At 40.3% G+C, this 12099-nt stretch overlaps 1 protein-coding gene across 1 annotated transcript in view; it reads right to left on the reverse strand.

The window, feature by feature from the left end:
• Window positions 1–11025: 11025 nt before the first annotated feature.
• The window catches only part of LOC140203448 (myosin-16-like), a 61407-nt gene continuing 60333 nt past the window's right edge, over window positions 11026–12099 (reverse strand). The window contains exon 44 of the mRNA XM_072269510.1: window positions 11026–11210. The gene's annotated coding sequence lies outside the window, so the exon portion shown is untranslated. The remainder of the gene's footprint in view (window positions 11211–12099) is intronic.

Consider the following 12099-nt stretch of genomic DNA (forward strand, 5'->3'; position numbering starts at 1 on the left):
TGAGTCGCTGACTACGTGAAAATTGGTGAGGCTCTAACCTTGGAAAAATGCCCATTCATCTGAATACAGACCTGTACGAGTGCAGACAAACTAGGATCTCTGCTTCAGATTGCACACGTGCAATCATCAACATGGGGCTGCTCACCCTTATCTATTTATGTGCCATTTAGACTGTACACAAGAAAACATATTGGATTTGTACGCTGGAAAATTTCCATCTGAAGATACGATGGAAAGACAAGGATATGTTGATAGACTGAGCTAAAGTGAGAGGAGGCATTACAGATGAATGACTCATCAATCTATTGTAAATCATAACCACTCCTTCTGCCTTTCACTTCTGTGGCATAGTCACTTTTTTACCTTACCTCAGCTCATTTGCTGCAAACGCCTCTTCTAAGCCTTCATCCTTTGCTAATGTGAGATGCTTGGATGGTGAGAAATATGTCATAGCATGTTCTAGCAAAGCCACTTCAACCAACGTGAGCGGTGATGCTGTGTCAAAAGAGGTTGCATAGGCTTTGAAAAAGAGGCATCATACCCATGTGACTTTGGCAGATCACAGAGATGCTTGATGGCCTGAAGCAATCTCGCACTGAGCTAACTTCTCTGAGGGAGGATCATGTTAATATCTGAAGGCAGTTGATGGAGCCAGAAGATGGCATGAATAGTTCTTGAAGAAAATAGCAGACTCACACTGAGCTAACTTCCTTGAGTGAGGATCGTGTTAGTATCTGAAGGCAATTGACGGAGCCAGAAAATCCAATGAACAGTATTACTCAGGTTTAGATCCAGTGATATTGACTCGGTATGCTGTTGCCAAGGGGCAGTAAGATTGCTAAAACCATGATGATGATGTTGCATGCACCAGAAACCATCTAATGAGGGAATGGCAGGAGCCAATGACTTCATAACTTCTAAATGTCCGCAGAAAAAAAAAGCGAAGATCCTGCACCCATAGAGTTGTCACACAAATAATTGCCAATGTGAACCTGAGCATACAGGAAGAAAACATGATGGTAAACAAGAAGAAAAATTTAAGTTATAAAGTGTGATTTTTGGGTTTGTGAGACTTGGAAATATTTTGAATGCAATATGTAACTGCAAATTCTCTGGTAGTTAAATGAGCTATGAGTCTTTGATAAGTTTGGATGGTACAATAGGTGTTCTGAAATATATACTGAATTATGCACGCCCAGTCAAGGTATTTTTCAGCATGTGTCATGAGATATCTGTTGTCTGTAGTCACTATGCATTAAAGATGAGATGGGGAAAGTTTAAAGGAGGTGTAGGGCAAGTTTTTTACATGGGGAATGTTCAGTGCCCGAAACAGACTACCAAGGTTACTGGTGGAAGTAGTGGTATTTGAGGGGGTTTTGGGCGGGCACATAACTATGCAGGGAATGGAGGGATATGGCTCATGTACAGATAGAAGAGATTTAGTTTAATTTGGCACAGACATTGTGGGGTGAAGGGCCTGTTTCTGTGCTGTACTTTCTTTCAATCCTGCCAAACAGTCTTGGCCCGAAACATCGACTGTACTTCCCCCCCCCCGCCCCCGCCATAGATGCTGCCTGGCCTGCTGAGTTCCTCCAGCATTTTGTGTGTGTTGCTTGGTTTTCCAACATTTGCAGATTTTCTCTTGTCTATTCTTTCTTTGTTCCTTTGGAGAAGTCAGGGAGTCATACAGCATGAAAATAGGTCCATCAGTCTACAGACCATGAAATACCCACCTATACTAACCCCACTAATCAGAACCTAGTCATCAATGCTTTGGTGATCCGTGCTCATCCAAATGTTTTCTAATTATATAACTGTTCCTGCCCGCACCGTCTCAGGGATTGTGTGGATATTAACCATTTTTCTCAGGTCCGCTCAAAATCTCTTACTTCATGCCTTAAATGTGTGTCCCAGATTTTAGGCTTTGCCATTAAGGGGAAAAGTTTTTCTCTGCCCACATATCTATGCTTCTCGTCTACCTCTGTCAGATGACCCTTAGCCTCTGATTTGAAGGCAAACAAATCATTTATTGAATTTACTTCATTGGGATAAACACTGACAAATTGTTGCAGACTTGTAGTTGAGAAGATTAGACAAGAAGCAGAGTTATGCTTTGCTCAATTTGTCATTGCTGACTGCACTTCATGTGTTTGTGCTCAAATAACTATTCTACAGGTTAACTATTTACAAACTAAGTTAAATTGTAAAATTTTACTTAAGTTTGTAAATAGTTAACCTGTAGAATAGTTACACTCGTACTCATATTTATTATTTGTGAAGGTTTGTAACTTATTTTAAAAGGAAACAATGTTGTATGTTACATATGTTTATCCCTTCAAGCAATGTGTGTTTTAACTTTTGATACATTACTGTGTCAGCCACTGTTATTAGCCAGGCTTACTGTTCTTACTAAACAGCAAAATAGGAAAATACTGCAGTTCTTCTTTGATCAGCAATGGGTCAGCTGGAAATATTCTGTGTCCATGAGGAATGGAGGTAATAAAAAAGTTCTAAAATTATGAACAATTCTGATAATTATTTAGGATAAACTCTTCCCATTGATAAGTGTATCAATATCTCAAGGACTGAAATATAAGGCAAAGAAACCACGGTGTAGTGAGGAAAATTATTTTCACTCAGAGAATTGTTTTGACCTGAAAGGCCAACAGAAAAGGTTCAAAAATGATTTTCAAAAGGGGGACAAATTAGAGAATAAGAACAGCTAAATTGTTGAGCCTGTGAAGAAAACAAGACAAATGAACTGATTGCATACCACTTACAAAGAGCCAGCACAATGTGATTGGCTACATGGCTGGTGCTGTGTCATTTTGATTCTAAATATGCCGTGTGTGTCTTCTTAATCAGTTGTCAGTTTAATTCCCATGCCTTTGCTTTAACTGTTTTTTGTATTAAAGACTGTTGAATTGTTATATTAACCTCAGATATATTTTGTCAAAAAATCTCATGCAATATTCTGGAAACGCATTCAAATCTTGAAATGTAAATTACCTCAATCTTAGAGGAGGCCACCCCTTAGAAAGGTAAGTTGTTCTTAAAGTAAACAAACACAGTCATTGTGTGAAATTGAAAAACAGAAGCATTTGTTGTCTTACCTCAGAAGTGTGCAAAACATTAATAATTCAGTGATAAATCGCAGACCTTTGTAATTTTTCCTTGATAAACATGGCAACCAATGCAATAACATTAGGAAGAAAAATGATTAAGTGTCAGGTGAATTATCCCACTGATTTGCAATGTGTGAATTATTCCATGTGAAATTCCCATGACTCTAATGTAGCCTAACATGGGTTTTCCAATTTAGACTTCCTTAAAATACTTAGAAGGTAGGTTATAATTTGCTTTTTCAAATTATTGTATTATGAAGCATTAGGAGCTGCCTTGTATTAAAATGGAACTACTCTTTTCTTGATGAGGAAAAGATCGAAGATTTATGACATCTGATTAAATACGAGTTAAGTCAATGAATTATTAGGGTTTTTCTGAGTGTTTGTATTGAGTAAATCACTGATCTTTATCTTCTATTTTAACCTGTTGATGTCTTCAATTTTTGAGGTGACTTTTCAGTTTGAGTTCAAATTTCAAAGTTCAAAGTAAATTTATTATCGATGTATGTGTCACCATAACAACCTTGAGATTCATTTTCATGCAGCATACTCAGTAAATCCAAAAACCATTATAAAGTCAATGGAAGACCGCACCCAACAAGGCAGACAATTACTGTGCAAAAGCAACAAACTAACCAAATACAATAGAAAAAAATGTAGTAATATTAATAATAAGCAAATCTTTTCCATAGATGCTGGCTGGCCTAAGTTCCTCCAGCGTTTTGCATGTGTTGCTTGGATTTGCAGCATCTACAGCTATTCTCTTGTTTGCTATAGGTTGTGGGAACAGTTCAGTGATAGGGCAAAAGAAATGGAGTGAAGTTATCCCCTCTGGATCAAGAGCCTGATGGTTGAAGTTAGTAACAGTTCCTGAACCTGGTGGCATGAGTCCTGAGGCTTCTGTATCTTCTTTCTGATGGCAGCAGTGAGAAGAGAGGGTGGTAGGTGTCCCTGATGATGGATGCCACTGTTCTGTGACAATGTTCTGCGTGGATGTGCTCAATTGTGGGGAGGGCTTTACCCATGATGGGCTGGGCCATATTCACTACTTTTTGCAGGATTTTCCAATTAAGGGCATTGTTTTTTTTTTCCATTGCAGGCTGTGAGGCAGCTAATCAATATATTCGCCATCATACATCTACAGACATTTGCCAAAGTTTTACATGTCATGCTGAATCTTTCCAAACTTTTAACAAAGTAGAGGCACAGCCATGATTTCTTTGTACTGACACATTCTTGACTAGGACAGGTCCTCTGAAGTAATAACACCTAGGAATTTAAAGTTGCTGACTCCGTCGACTTCTGATCCCCAATGAGGACCGGCTCTTGGATCTTTGATTTCCTCCCCCTGAGGTCAATAATCAGCTCCTTGGTCTTGCTGTTACTGAGTACAAGGTTGTTGCTGTGGCACCATTCAGCCAGATTTTCCACCTCCCTCCAATATGCTGATTCATCACCACCTTTGATTCAGCCAACAACAGTGGTGTCATCCGCAAATTTAAATATAGCTTTGGAGGCGTGCTTAGCTGCATAGTCTTAAGTGTAAAGCAAGTAGAGCAGGGGGCTAAGCACACAGCCCTGTGGTGCACCTGTGCTGATGAAGATTGATCAGTTTTGATACGACAATGGTATTGAATGCTGAGCTGTAGTCAATAAAGAACATCCTGATGTATGCATCCTTGCTGTCCAGATATTCCAGAGTTGAATGAAGAGCCAATGAAATGGCATAAGCTATGGAGCTCTTGTATTGATAGGCAAATTGGAGTGGATCCAAGTCACTTCTTGGGCAGGAGTTGACCTGTTTCATCACCAGCCTCTCAAACCACTTCATCACTGTGGATGTAGGAAGATAGTCAATGAGGCAGGTTACCATGTTCTTCATAGGCACTAGTATAATTGAAGCCTGCAGAAGTAGGTGGGTACCTCAGACCGGTGAAGCAAGAGGTTAAAGATCTCAGTGAACACTCCCGCCTTTAGTACTTGGCCAGCTACGCATTCTGGGCTGGATGCTGTCCATGAGTTCACCCTCCTGAAGGTTGCTCTCACATCAGCCTCGGAGACTGAAATCACAGGGTCATTGTGGGGGTCACATAGGTCTTCACTCAGCTACCTAAAAGTCACTTACAGTATCTGCCATATTAACATGAGGAAGTTCAAATGTCATACTCTGAGCTTTAAGGCTACTTTGCATTCATCTTTCTGCAGCCACACAACACCACAAAATGCAGCCCTCTCAAATCCACCATGCAATTGTGACATGTCAGTATTTGGGCAAATACCATAATTAACAATGTTAATCCTTTCTGGTGCCTGTCTGCTTCTTTATATTGTTTTCTTGTTTCCTGTCTCTGCCTGATTTAGTCTAGTTGCTCCCGTGGGTTGGAACAGTTTCATACACATGTAGTCACTCTAGTCAAACAACACGGTGCTCTCAGTACAGTTACGGGCATGTGGCACCACTAATGTTGCCTCATATATCTGAGTATTAGAAAGCACATAACATTAGCAAAGGAGTTCACAACTCAACCCACAACAATAGAGACACCATCAAATTTCCTCTCAGGTTTAAAAAAAATTGCTATTTTGTCCATTGCCCTCCTCATTTAATCACATAAAGGCTTTGTAGCAAAAAAAAACCTCATTAATTCACCACTTGCAAATTGCTCACATTACTGACATTGCTAAAGCTTCTCCTTTCTCAAAACTTCATATCAAAAGATCTTTTCCTCTCACACTCCTCAGTTTTACCAACATATCTGATCCTACCTATATTGTCCCACACTCCATTCTATCCTTTCCTGTTGATATTTCTTCACCAGTCTGAAAAACAACACTTGTCATTCACTAACAGAGAGAAAACAGCTTTTGCTAACCCTTTTCCCCCTGAAACCACAATAATGAAAAGATGAAAGACACTCAAATACATTTTTCCCAGGCTTCTCCAAAGCACTCTGCAGCCTCATACTTACTCTGCACAATGCTCTGACAAGGGAGTGAACCTTCCTTTCTCCTCCAGCTACACTTATAGCTACTCAGAATTCCTCTGTCTCTAAGACCCCTCTTGCTGGGATCGGGTGGAAATGGAACTAGACCTCAGTGGCACCACAGTCAGCCATTGAGGCCACGGAGGAGAAGGGATAGAAAGTTTTTTTTTGCCATATACGCTATAAATCCAGAATTAAAAGGCACACATAATTAAATGCAAGTTTCCCCAGAGCGTGATGTCAGCAAGTCAGTCCTCACTGTGTCAACCTGCAATCACACTTGCACCTAACTCATTTCCAGCTAAAGCTAGTCATGATTGCTGTCATCTTGCTGTGCTTAGAATCAGGTCAGGTCAATACTGTTGAGCTCTGCCTCATTTCTATTTCCTTAAGAGGCACATGAGTAGGGAGGGAATAGAGGGAGAGCGATCCATGTGCAGGTAGATGGGAGTAATTTGGTTTGGTATCATGGTTGGCATGGCGTCATGGGCAGAAGATCCTGTTTTTGTGCTGTACTGTTACACGTTCTTTGTCCTCTTTCTACAGATAAGGCCTGCCCTGCTGAGTATTTCCAGTGTTTTCTGTTTGTTCATTGAACACTGCATCTGGATAGGGTGTTGAAACCTAATGGATAGGTCTTTTCAGGAATTGGGAATGCAGGAGTGACATTAAAGACATGACACTTTCACGCCGGTGCTTTTGGAGCACAAGAAGTAGGAAGAGGAGTAGGCCAGGTCCTCAGGAATCTCTGGCAACCAGCAAGACCATGACTGCTCGACCTCAATACAACTTTCTTACCCTACTTCACATACAATTCCTCTAAAATCCAATTATGTATCAAATTCGCGTCAAATGGCATAAATGACTGAGCCTCTATGGACCTCTGGATGGAAATTTCCGAAGACATAGCAGTTCAAATGAAGAAGATTAATCATTATTTCAATGTTAAGTCAACTAACCTTATTTTGAAGCTCTGATCCTTAGTTGTCAATTTCTGTGCCAAACGAAGCATCTTTCTTGCACTATCCTGTCAAGCCCTTCAAGAATTTTGTCTGTATACGAAGCACCTTTCTTGCACTATCCTGTCAAGCCCTTCAAGAATTTTGTCTGTATTGGTTTGGTGACCCTTCATTTAACAAACTCCAGAGAGCAGAGACTTAAGCCTAATAAATCATTTAACAAAACTTCCATTCCCAATATCCCACATTGAATCCTTGAAATGCTCCTTTTTTGCAAGTATATTCTGTTTTAGATCAGGAATTTTAGCACTTGACTTAAGTGGCAAAAATAGAAAATGAAATCTCCGATGGATTTCAGGCATTTTCATTTTTATTGCCAAGAATATTGAACTGTGTGACACAAAATTATTTGCCCTTTCACAAATAAATCTTATATGACTGAGGGGCATCAATTATTGGACACTCTGTGATTGCCCAAGTCTTGGTCTCAATCAGCCAATCCTGATCTTGATCAGTGATTGCACTTGTGTCTGTTACTCCCCCCAACAGTAAAACAAATGCTACCCCCGAACCAAAGCATCCACCTACTCCCCTCACCCTAATCACTCTCCCTTCAAAAGGCCGAGCTAAGTGATTTGCAGCGACCAGAAAACAATGCTGGCCAGGCGCTATCTGACCTCAGGGCCTGGTGAAGTTTTCATTGGAGGGCTGATGGTCCATTGCTGAGGCATGTCACCAAATACCCTCACAAACTTCCAAAGATAAATTGCTTAAAGTAGCCTGACTGGTTACGTCAAGACCTGGTTTGGCAATTCCACTGCACAAGAAACGTAAAAGGTTCAGAGAGAAGTGAACACTGCCCAGTCCATCACAGGCACGGCTCTCCATGCCATTTACAGGAGGCACTGCCACAAGGAGGCAGCATCTATCATGAAGATTCAAGATTCATACAGTGAAGTGTGTCATTTGTGTTAACAACCAACACACCCGAGGGTGTCCTGCGGCAGCCCTGCAAGTGTCACCACGCATTCTGCCACCAACATAACATGCCCACAATGCCTGGCAGAACAACGCTGAACACAACAACAACAACAGAACAAATTTATTCCTCCCACCCACCTCTTCCCTCCCCCTTTCCCATGCACTCCAACATGCACAGACCGTATTTAGCTCCAGCCTCCAGTGGACTGATCTCCACCATCCAGGTCATGCCTTCTGCTCTCTACTACCATCAGGCAGGAGGTACAGAACCCTTGGGTCCCATATCACCAGATTCAGGAACAGTTACTTTTCTACAACCATCTAGTTCTTGAATTGACCTGGACAACACTAACCCGACCTCAGCAAAGTAACAGTAAGGACCACCTTTTGCAATACCAGGGACTTCTTTCTTATTGTGTCTTTCTGCTGCACCAAGATCTTGCTTTAGGAGTTTTATTTCTCGTTCTCTCTCTCCCCCTCTCTTCCCTGTCCTGTATAATTTATATATATTCTCTGCTGTCTGTAACTGCATGCCTCTGGTGCTGCTTCAAGCATATTTTCACTGTACCTGCACCTCACTATATTTGTGCACATGACAATAGACTTGACTTGACTAGCACACTTCTTTGCAAACAACAGGAGCTACATACCTTCTATAAGATGTAATTTATATGAAGGATGTAGGAGCACTCAAAATGAGCACAAACTCATTTCACCAGATTGTACCAGACCTCCAAATATGTTTCAGCAAGGAAAGTTTGAATCTGAAACTCTTTCCTCTTTGAAGCAGGGGAGCCTTTATAATATTGCATTGTTTTGATAAAGTATACAAGTATAAAGTCAAATGAAGGCCTCAGTATTGAGTGGAGAGACTGTCAACCAGAGAGACTAGTTAGGGCAGATTGAATGGACTTGAGGAGAAATTGGGATTAAAACCTGAGGTAACAGGGATATCTAATCCATCTACAAAATAGGAACACGTTGCAAGTGTACAAAATATCTCTGAGATTGATAACTTATTTCTTCCTGAAAGGAAATTTAAAGAAAAAGATTGAAGAAAGTCACTATCAAGCTTCAACAATGTAAGTAAACCAGTTTAGGTTGTCTGCTGCAGGCATCAATAGGAATCTGATACAGGTCAACAAAGTTTCACTTCCTGCCAATTCAATGCTCACTCTCAGCTGATAAAAGAGATGTATTGAGGAGCCAAGCATGGTATTGGCAGACATGAAACAGGATTAATGAAGACAACTCTGAAAATTTACATACAGATGTTCTGTTATAAAATTAGTGCATGGCACTTGACAGAAGAATTATTGCAAGACACTTGTTTTGTACAATTTTGAAATTACCAAAGAATTCAGGATAATAAATACTTTAAGGTTCCTCAGGTGAGTTCTTCTGCATATATATTTTTTCTGGAGTTCTTAAGTGACACTCAAATTAATGTTTTTTTTACTTTATTTGCATTGGTGTGAAATGTTTCTATCAGGGATGAGATTTATACTGCAAAATTACATGTCTTACGCATGAATAGAAGATAGATTGATTTCTACACAGTATAATGCCTCATATTCTGCTCATATTTTCATTCATATGTATACCAGAAATATATATCAGAAATGTCAGTGCTATAAGACACTGATAAATTACAAGCTGCACATTAATAAATATTTGCTCTCCGAAGACTTTCCTGACTGGGATACTAAAATATGATTTGTCATCATTAATTCAATGGGGCTGTGTTATTAAAATTACAGTTTGATTAGTTAGCATTAAACATGAATTTAGAATGATATACAGTATTGTCTGTTGTGACTGTTTTACTTCTGGCTTTTTGAGTGCACTGATTCATGCTAACATACAGAGTCATGAACACTAGCAGTTCTCCGGTGTCTGCCTTAAGCAGTTATTCTCCATGCACAAGTCCAAATAGTGGGATCTAGCAGGCCATTTCTTACAGGAGGATATCATGCATCAGCTCAAACTTGTACTCATTATATCCTGGCATCTTCTCACAGTCCCATTGAGTCACCAACAGGAGAAGCAATTCTGGCTCAAACAAGAGGAATTCTGCAGATGCTGGAAATTCAAGCAACACACATCAAAGTTGCTGGTGAACACAGCAGGCCAGGCAGCATCTCTAGGAAGAGGTACAGTCGACGTTTCAGGCCGAGACCCTTCGTTAGGACTAACTGAAGGAAAAGTTAGTAAGAGATTTGAAAGTGGGAGGGGGAGGGGGAGATCCAAAATGATAGGAGAAGACAGGAGGGGGAGGGATGGAGCCAAGAGCTGGACAGGTGATTGGCAAAAGGGGATATGAGAGGATCATGGGACAGGAGGCCCAGGGAGAAGGAAAAGGGGGGGGGGAACCCAGAGGATGGGCAAGGGGTATAGTCAGAGGGACAGAGGGAGAAAAAGGAGAGTGAGAAAAAGAATGTGTGTATAAAAATAAATAACGGATGGGCTTTTCATTCCAGGACGAGGGAGATGCTTTCCTTCTGTACTCGGGGTTTCTTTTCCATTCTTAGAATATGCAATCATATGAGTGCTATTGAACTACTTTCATTTTTGGACTGTTTACCACAGGCAAGTAAAACCTGTTACTGTACCCTGTAAATGTGGACTACATCAGATAGGTCAGTTTCATTGCACCTGCATGTACCACGCAGCAACACGTTTAGATTCTGTACCATGCCAATGTTTTACCAAATCATCAATGTTGTCAGCAACAACATTTGAAAGTTATTAATAATTTCTAGGAATCAAATTCCCACTGATGATACCCATTGAATGAATACGAAACATAAGTAACAGCCAAGTAGAGCTGGTTACTGAACTATACATTTATTTCTGTAACTAGGGTGAATGGGTATTTACACATTCAGACAGGTTATACATGGCATTGCACAACTCTATCCTTGACTTGAGAGTGCAAATTCTCTTTCTGTCACCATTGTTGTTAGAGATATCTGTCCACTTCAGGAGGAATGGAACTCTGTGCAATTGTTCTAAAGAGCCCAACAATTAGATGAATTTGTGATCTTTGTTGATTTTTGATGGGAAATTTTCCAGTATCCTTTGAAAAGCCTGACAGGTTTTCAGCAGATATAGTCTTCAACTGAATAGCTGACAGCTGTCATTGGGAGGCATGCATAACCCTGAAAATAAATGAAACAAGTTTAAGTTTGATAGACCCGTATTCAATGCTTCACATTATAATGTATATTACTATAAACATTTTAAGTAATTGCTGCCTGATCAAAACAATTAATCTTTATAAACTGGTCTTGAACAAAGGCAAACATGACATGTGGCAAACCCCAGTGTTAGTGACAAACTGCTGGAAGAAATCAGCAGCTCAGCCCACATCTATAGAGGCAGAAGGATAGTTGGTGTTGCATCTGAGTTCTCTCAGAGGTTTGTTGTTTGCTCCATATTCCAGCATCTGCAGTCTCTTGTGTCTTCTGTTGAGAGCTTTGGGAAGCAAGGGGCTAAACTCACCAGCTTCACATTTTGGTACTTGTTACATTGCTTCACCAGGAAGAGGAGCTCAGTGAACTAAAAACTCCTTACATGATTTTTCAATGATAATGTTTGCTTGGATCACCTTGACTAAAACCAACAAGAGTATTTGCTATTGGTTGTACTGCACTTATCTCACAATGCTTGGTTGCATTTAAGTCAAAGTGTTGAGATGAGTTCAAATTCTCTAGGCCTTATTTAGCACCAATGACAAACTTCAAATTCTTTCCCTTGTATTTTGCCTGAAGGTGGCTGGATATGATTCCTCAGGTTCTTACTGATCTGTTAGGAATCTGTGAAATATGATTTAATCCATGGTTGAATAGATCTCCCCTATCTACCCATTCTCTCAGGATTAATGTGAGATAATAAATCCCAAGTGAAAAGTCTTGGCTTCTTTGGGAAAAGACTGCATTTGGAGTTAGCTGACAGATTAGTTATGAACATCACTGAACCATGCCACAGGATCCAGGGCAAAAGAGGCAATTCCCATTCCTAACTCAATTCCAACTGCAGCCAATCATT

This window comes from Mobula birostris, chromosome 9 (genome assembly GCF_030028105.1).
Source record: "Mobula birostris isolate sMobBir1 chromosome 9, sMobBir1.hap1, whole genome shotgun sequence".
In the NCBI taxonomy this organism is placed as follows: Eukaryota; Metazoa; Chordata; class Chondrichthyes; order Myliobatiformes; family Myliobatidae; genus Mobula; species Mobula birostris.